The sequence below is a fragment of the Uloborus diversus genome, chromosome 4 (assembly GCF_026930045.1).
Source record: "Uloborus diversus isolate 005 chromosome 4, Udiv.v.3.1, whole genome shotgun sequence".
Lineage (NCBI taxonomy): Eukaryota > Metazoa > Arthropoda > Arachnida > Araneae > Uloboridae > Uloborus > Uloborus diversus.
The window spans coordinates 185,372,673-185,381,718 of NC_072734.1; positions in this window are offsets into that span (position 1 = coordinate 185,372,673).

Consider the following 9,046-nt stretch of genomic DNA (forward strand, 5'->3'; position numbering starts at 1 on the left):
ATTTACGCATTATTATGTCTATTGTTTGCTCATTATCACCCTAATATTTATTCATTCACATTTATATTCGAATATTGCATTTTCGCTTGTAATAGAATAGATGGTACGAATTATGTGCTTTAAATGAATGAGAAGATTATGTAATTCAATTACAAACTGCAATATAAATCATATGTTATTGGAGTCTGATGAAGACTACCTCTGTCAGATTAGAAAAGTTAGTTCGTGAGCAGTGGGGAAGGGTTTTTTTTATTATTGCATCGTCGTATGTGCTTTAAATGAATGTGTATAAATGTATTTCAGTTTAATAATACATCGTTTGTTTCTGGAGTCTAGCGGGAACTAATCTGTCAGCCAGAATTGCTACTCTGTGTCCAGCGGGGGGAAGGGGGGGAGCAAAAAACTCAAACTACTCTAACTGTCAATAAACTCTCTGAAACTAAATTTTCTATTCAAGTTCTAATAGTTATGACGCCTTGCTTTCGGTGTGAAAGTTTTTTTTTTCGGAGTGGAGGAAAACTGCCTATTTTCAAAGAGTTGTAGCAAGCTTGTTATTTTTGCTACAAAAAAGTTGTAAATACAAAAGTTGTAGGAAATTTTATGTTCTTTAAACTTTACATTTAAAACTTTTTTCTAAGTTGAACCATTTCGGAGATATTTTGGAAAAAAGAAAAAAAGTCATAAATTTTTGTGGTTTTTCGGCCCCCAAAAGTTCTCCCGGGGTCTTTCGTGTTGGATAACTTGGTTTTTCCATGTCGGCACCAATATGTACAAATTAAAAAAATAAAATCTTTGACCCCAATTTTTGCAAGGTAAAATGTATCTATTGACTGGACTATAATGAATGGTTTAGAGAAGTTTTTTTTTCTTATATAAAAGGAAAAGTTAAATCTCTTCAATCACCATGCTATTATTTGAGCTCTAATGAGTACTAGTTTATTTCCCCTTAGTTTTATTTATTTAGCTTTTTCCCCTTGTCATGAAATTTTCAGGATATTGATGTTCTTTTTCAAGTATCAGCGTTCGCTTGTTTGTAATGCTGCATATTCATACGGGGAAAACACATCGAATTTTTTTTTTCCAGAATTTCGTAGCAACCCTGTGAAAGAGATGGATGTGTATTTAGATAAACATCAGTACATTTTTTTACTGTGCATTAACCTTAATCAAAAGTTACATGTGCAGTAGAACCTCTCATCAACCCAGACTAATAGGGAATCCATGTCTTCTAAATTAATGAATGTATGTTCAGTAAGTTACCGCCCTATAGCCAGGGCTAAGGCAGAAATACATGAAATACACCTCCAGTAAATTTTAGTAAGTCACCGCTATAGGACGGTAACTTACTGAATATATTTGCCTTGCCTTCAATCTTCGAGTTGAACCGAACCATTGCTTCAGTCACCTGTCTGGTCCAGGGGCGTAGCTAAGGGGGGGGTTTTGGGGACAAAAACCCCCCCCGAAAAGTTAGTCTCAAAAAAAAAAGAGAAAAAGAAGAGAGAAGAGAAAGAAAAAAAAAAGAAGAAAAGGAAAAAAATTCCAAGCGATTATACATATATATATATATATATATATATATATATATATATATATATATATATATACATATATATACATATATACATGCATATATATACATATATATATATATATATATACATATATATACACATATACATATATATATATATATACATATATATACATATATACATATATATATATATATACATATATATACATATATATATATACATATATATATACATATATATATATATATATATATATATATATATATATATATATATATATATATATATATATAAAAGAAGTAACCCCCCCCCGAAAGTCGGGTCTAGCTACGCCACTGGTCTGGTCAGTGCTAATTCTGTATTAGCTACCAGTTTGTTTGGCACTCTTGGCTTCCTTAAGAGGTTTCCCACCTCCAGCTCAGTCACTTTCCTATGCCGGGCTGATGAGTGCTAATAAGCATGAAACTGCAGTCCTCGGCTGGAATTGACTGAGCTGGCAGTGTATTTCATGTAATGAAGGTACGGATTGAACAGAATAACTTATAAATTGAGCCCATTTACATAAACAAGCTACTGTACACAGTAAAAACTGTATCTTGAATTCAAGAGAATGAATTATAAAACAGCGTAAAAGAAAATTACGATAATACTTGGCAAAATTACCAAATAATGACATACAAAAATAACCTTGTTTCACTAACTCGCCTTTTATTTTTTTAATCGAATTTCAAAACTTTTTATCAAAGTACAAATATTTTTAAACTGCGTTCCAATAAAATTCAACTGCTGTCTATTTTCACTTTTTTTCCGATATTTTTTAAGTCATTTTCATTCTTTTACAGTTTTCAGTTCACACAAAAGTCGTAAAGTTTTGTGAAATAAACCAAAAATCCAGTTTTTACTTTTTGCACATGGCAGTATTTTTTTCTATAGTACAATTCAGGTACCTTAAGCGGGGGGGGGGGGGGGGCGCCATAGTTTTTTGGGGGCGTAAAAAAAATTTAATTTTTTTATTTCAATTTTTTATTTAATTATTTAAAATTATTTGTTGAAATTATTTATTTTATTCTATTTTATCCTGTTTATATTTCATTTCATTTATTTATTTAGTTTGTGTGTGAGGTGTGCGTAGGTTATTGGCGTTGCTCAGAACTTTTCTAATAAAATAATAATAAAAAAAATAAACAATGATAATATAATGATAATAATTAAAAATAAATAAAGAAATAAAAAAATATTTTTTTTTAATAAATAAAATAAAAAAGAGAGCTAAAGATTAAAAAGGGAAAGATGGTTGAGATTTGGGGGGGGAGGTGGGATTTTACATTTTACTACATTAACAACCAAGATCCCATCACAAGGACAAGCCGAACTTGTTCCATCCTACCCTTCCCATACACCTTGCCCAGAAGGCTAGTTTTTTTTTTTTTTTTTTTTTTTTTTGAAAAGATGCTCAAAAAGTAATTAATTTTTTATTTTGAAAATTGAGTATGACCCTTGTAGAAACAACGACTTAGAGCTCATTTTCTCTAATCTCAAGTTTCAAAGGGTTATCAGTTTTAACAAGATGAACTATGAGTAGGCCCCAAAAACGATTTGAAAGGGGCCCCCCACTTTCTGTGAACATGAAAGTCTGAGTTATTAAAATTAAACTAGAAACAAAGGACATATAGTCTAATACCAAATTTTAATTATTAAGCACTAAAAAAGACGAGCTTTGATATTCCCTTTTATGCAGTCAACTCTCGATAAGGCCCGGCTTAAACCTTTGAGCTGTCGGAAGTTGCTTTCCCAGCTTTTTTAAAAAATTATTTTTATTTTCTTTTTTTAGGAATAGTTCTCAATAGATAGACTAGAACACTTATAGTTTGGGTAAAATTAATTTTTAGTATGTACTTCGCAAAAATGTCTTTATTGAGAGTAAATTATAAAACTATTTTAGACTACTTATTTATTTTTTTTTTTTTAATTGCATCTTAAAACGTAATTACGTTTGTGAACACAATTCAAAGCCACGTTTTCAGAATTTTTTCAGGTACTGATAGCTGAACTGGGTTTTGAAAATCAGTTGGGGTGTTCAAAGAGTACAAATGCATTTGAATGATATATTAGAACAAAAATTTTAAACATTTCTATTTTCATTAGAAAATTTCAAAATTGACAATTTTTTCCTATTTTTAGAGAAATTCTGGATGTGGTTGAAGCCACAAAGAGGTGTTCAAATTTGATAACATTTACATGTGTTTAGCTAATGTGACCAGATTTTTTCAAGCTAAAAATCAGGACACATGACGGGGGGGGGGGGGGGAGAGTTAGTTTTTTTTCCCACAGGCTTAATATTTTACGTAACAGAAAAAATGCCAAGAAATAACTCAAATGTACCGATAAAGAACTCAAGTTGAAAATAAATTTAATAGTATTGATGTAAAGAATATTGCATCACACATCAAATTTATTAATCAAAATTATTATTTTCAGTTGTACTTGCTGTTAGAAGCAATTTTAAGAAGAAAATTCTTGTTGCCTTTCAGAAAATCAAGGAATTCCTTGCTATGAAGAAGAAAAGTTAATTTTAGTTAAAAGAAGACTTTTTAAAGTGGCAACTGATAATTGCGTTTTTTTCTAATGTCCAAATCATAGACTAATAATAAGAGTAGACAGAGCTTTCCCGGACTTGCTGATGAAAAAATTGGATTTTAAGACGTAATGTGTTTTTATTATATTTTTTTTTTTCCCAAGGTGCAGAGATGATTGAACTGTTTTTCTTTTAGTTATGCATTATTTTGACATTAGTAATTAGTTTTTGATCACAGTTTTCAGTAACTTTTATTTTATTCGGAACTGCTATGTCAGCGTTGGCGTAAACGTTTTGCTTTAACGCAAAAATGTACTAATCGGTATCTTAAATTGAAATTGTAGATAAAAATCTTACCGCTTGCCGATTCTTTTTGGGAGCTTGGCATCTTTAATTGCTTAGAGAGTTATTGAAATTGATTAAAGAAAATGCACAATACTATCTAAACGAAAAACTCGCTATATTAACATAATATTTACAACTTAGAATAACATTATACAAATCGGACTCCATAAAAGATCATTCTTCCGTGTTCCATCAATTCTATTTATTTTATTTCTCGCTCGCGTTGATCGTCTGCTACGATCAACGCCCGCTGTTGCTAGGATATCCACCAGTCACATGGTTTTGGTTTATGAGCAGCAAAAGGGTTGCCATAGCTCGGTCTACTCTTATTATTAGTCTATGGTCCAAATCATAGACTAATAATAAGAGTAGACCGAGCTTTCCCAGACTTGCTGATGAAAAAAATTGGTTCATGGATACATCTTGTGACTGGTGGGAGGCTTGGCGAAAAACTTTGGCAGCATGGTTGCTAGATGGCAACATTATCTATAGTTTGGCACTCGACATTTTTTTTAAGACGTAATGTCTTTTCATTATAATTTTTTCCCAGGTGCAGAGATTGAAATGCTTTTCTTTTAGCTATGCATTATTTTGACATAAGTAATTAGTTTTTGATCACAGTTTTCAGTAACTTTTATTTCCATTTGGAACTGCTACGTCAGCGTTGGCGTGAACGTAATGGCGTAAACATTATACGTTAACGCAAAAATGTGCCAATCGGTATTTTAAATTGAAATTGTAGGTAAAAATCTTACCGTTTGCCTATTCTTTTTGAGCACTAGCATCTTTATTTGCTTAGAGAGTTATTGAAATTGACTAAAGAAAATGCACAGTACTGTCTATACCGAAAAAACTCACTATATTAACAAAATATTTACAACTTAGAATAACAAATTTACAAATCGGACTCCATAAAAGATCATTCTTCCATGTTCCATCATTTCTATTTATTTTCTTTCTCGCGGGCGTTAATCGTTTGCTACGATCAACGCCCGCTATTGCTAAGATATCCACTAGTCACATGGTTTGGTTTATGAGCAGCAAAAGGGTTACCATAGCTCGGTCTATTCTTATTATTACTCTATGGTCCAAATTTTATTCACCAAGGAAAAATGTTTTTTTCAACAACTGCTGTTGTGCCTGGCAAACTGAAACCAAACTTAACAATCTTTGTCAAACAGTTGACTTCAATCGCCTGAGTGCGAAAGTGAGTAAATATCTCCGCCCATTGCTTATCTCCAGAGACTCCTTCTGCAGCCCATTGAGTTAATTTTTCCTGGGAGAGGTAAGTTTTCAGGAGAACATAATCATTGTGTATTGAATTTAAACAAAAAAGCGGGACATTTTCGACAAAGCGGGACACTTTGGCGGGACAGTAAGACAAAAAGCGGGACTGTACCGCCAAAAGCGGGACGTCTGGTCACATTATACAACTTTGGCTGGTTTGCCAAATAAAGATTTCAACTTTCTTTTTTATGTTATGTACAATACATCCATCCTACTGTATAGCTGCTCGAAGTTGGAAACATCCTGAATAAAATTGGTTAATTTTTAATCAATTTCATCTGTTTTTTGATCATTTCCAAATCCATCTCGCCACTATCGCTCTTGGTATTTTCATGACGCCATGTAAATTCTTTCTTAGTGTTGCAAAATTCATTTTTGAGTGAAGTTAGAAAATGCACTTAAAAAAAGTGCATTTTCTAACTAAACTAAAAGAAATTTAATATTTTCCTGGGCTTTCAAAACCTGAAATTGCAATAAAAATTATTTAATGGAATGGAAATAAGAGAAGTGAACGCGTGAAAGGGAGAGGAAGATCTACTTTTCAATATAAACGTACTTTCTCGCCAGCAGTGATCGCCGCCAAAGCGTTGATGGCGAGCTGCTGGTAGCTTGCAGAGACATTTTCGATACATGAATTTTCGTTCCGATGGGATAACCCAGGGGTGCTCACCTGGGAGGAAGAGATCTATGGCTCAGATCGCGCGATCGAAATTTTTGGAGGGGTTTTAAGGGGTATTTTTTGGGGGGGGGGGGTGGCTTTTGTTTTGGGGGGTATTTAATTCGGAGTTGTAAATTTGAAAAATTTCCAGGAAAAGGTCACCAAACTCTTTCTCCCCCCCCCTATCACCTACAACTGTATTTTTACGACTCTCAATTCCAAAAAATTTTCAGGGGAGAGTCCCTCAACCCCCTTTTCGCCAATGTCATCAAAGATCGCCGAAATTTTGAATTTTTAGAGCTTCAATTTTGAAAAAATCGGTGGAATCGAAAGCGTTTTCGAAAATTTAGTAAACGAAGGGCCTTCAATTACGTTTTTAGAACTTCAATTCCGAAAAAAATTCCGGGGGATAGAGCCCCCCGACCCTGAGCCATTCCCCTAACATCAATGAAGATCCACTAACAGAAATACTTTTTTTTTTTAATTTTTTATTCTTGGTACTCGAAACACTTTAAATTTTCATTCCAACCTTTTGAACGATATACATTATTCGAAAAAAAAAAAAAAAACCACCATGCTTCATTTCTTAAACTTTAAAAAAAAAATATTTTCAGTAGTACCCCCCCCCCCCCTATAATACATTACTCAATCGCCCCTCTAACGGGATCGTCTGGATCCGCCACTGGGTGAAGAGAGGAACATTTTAAATGCACCTGCAATTCTTAGTTTGTGGTTACAAAAAGCAAGAAATATTGTCCACAGAAATCTCTCTAGTTTAGCAAAACATAGGGCTCTATTTAGGGGCGGCCCGAACTTAGGAGGATTGATAATTTACTTCAAATTATGCAGAATCATCAGACAAAATTTGACGAAAAAAGGACATTTTTGAAAGGTCACGGTCATGACCAAAGGTGACCTCTCGTCGGGGCACCCCTGGTTCTATTGGAACCTTGACGAGTATCGCCAGTGATAGTTTGAATAGGGCCACAAATGATATTTGTCATCTTATTTTGGGCGCCAAATTTGGTCTAGGGTTTTGCCAAGTTCTCGCCAGTATTGCGTCACTCCTGTCAAATACTTCGTTTTTTTTATGCTGACATTTTATCTTTATCCTGCCAGACGAAACGGACAAAACCTCCACCGCTCTTTATAAAAGCTGGAACGCCCATTCGTAGGAGGTAGGGACCGGATTGATTACTACTCATTCAAAAGCTACTCATGAACAGTGGATTCCTACCTTCTTTGGATGAAAAAACTTCAACCTTCAAAATGTTTAAAACACGTTCGAGGAAAAAAAGAAAACATTTCGCGGGCTTGATTGAAGGTCAAGCGATTGAGGAGAATCAGTGTAAACTGCTTCGTTTCGTGATCAAACTTAATTGCACAATTGGGAATTTATTACTTAGATTACACACGTAGATTTTCTTTTCAGTTTTTTACTGAGAAAGAAACGAGAAAGCTCCATATCAGCGTGTTTAAGAGATTTTTGAGGAACAGAAACCAAAAAGTAAAAAACCAAATCAGGAATGTCAAATGAAACTTTATCAAGGCCATTTTTCATCCTCGACCACGATGGAAGAAAAAAATGTATTATGTAACTATAACTTATGAAAGTGGTAGATCTAGCCGATTATTTGGAGAGCATCTGAATTTTTTTTAATTAGTATTTGCTTGACATGTGTGTATGTTTTTAAATTAATAATTTGTTAGATAACCCTAGTAGAAAGACAAAAATGTGACCCGACGTAGGGGGTCACTCCATATAAAACCAACAAATTTTCAGAAATGTTCGTGCCCCACCAATTCTGATTTTGATGAAATTTGGTAGGTAATATGTACCAATATGCTTTACCCCTAAACTGTTATACATATTTTTTTCTTGGAAAAATTTGATTCCTAAGACATAGCTATTTTTTTGCTCCGCGGATGAGTAAAATTTGGCATTTTTGATCCTTTTTCTAAAATTCCAGAAACGAGTCTTTTTTTTAAAGGTGAAAGAATGAACTTTTATTTGTGCATGAAAAGAAAAGATTTATTTTAAGAGTAATTAGAAATTTTCCGTTGTCAAATCATGGTTGAATAAAAAGAATAAAAAAACAGAATTTTTTAAAAAATACCAAGCACTTTTCATAACGCACTCAAAAGGATAAAATAACCTTATTTCTCGGTCAGAAAGGACAATTTAAGCATTCCTGTAGTCCCCAAAAACGGGATGTGGGTTAGGTGATAAAAATTTGAAAATGCTAGAGTAAGAAGCCGTTACATAAAACGAAACAAAAACTGTCTTGTTTTTTAAAAGCTTAGAAGAGATATAAGCCTTTAAATAAAACACTTTTTTTGGTGAAAAATTATGTTTTGTAAATATCTTACTACTATTATATATGCGAAAGTTAGTCTGTATGGATGTATGGATGTATGGATGTTTGTTACTCTTTCACGCAAAAACTACTGAATGGATTTTGATGAAACTTTACAATAATATAGCTTATGCATCAGAATAACACATAGGGTAGTTTTCGTCCCATTACGGGGGGCAAAACTCCCTTAGGGGGGCAATAAAACACAATTTTCGTATAAATTCTCTAATATGGGGATGAAAAAAACACTTGCACATATTAACATTATATGTCCATCGAAAGCTCTGAT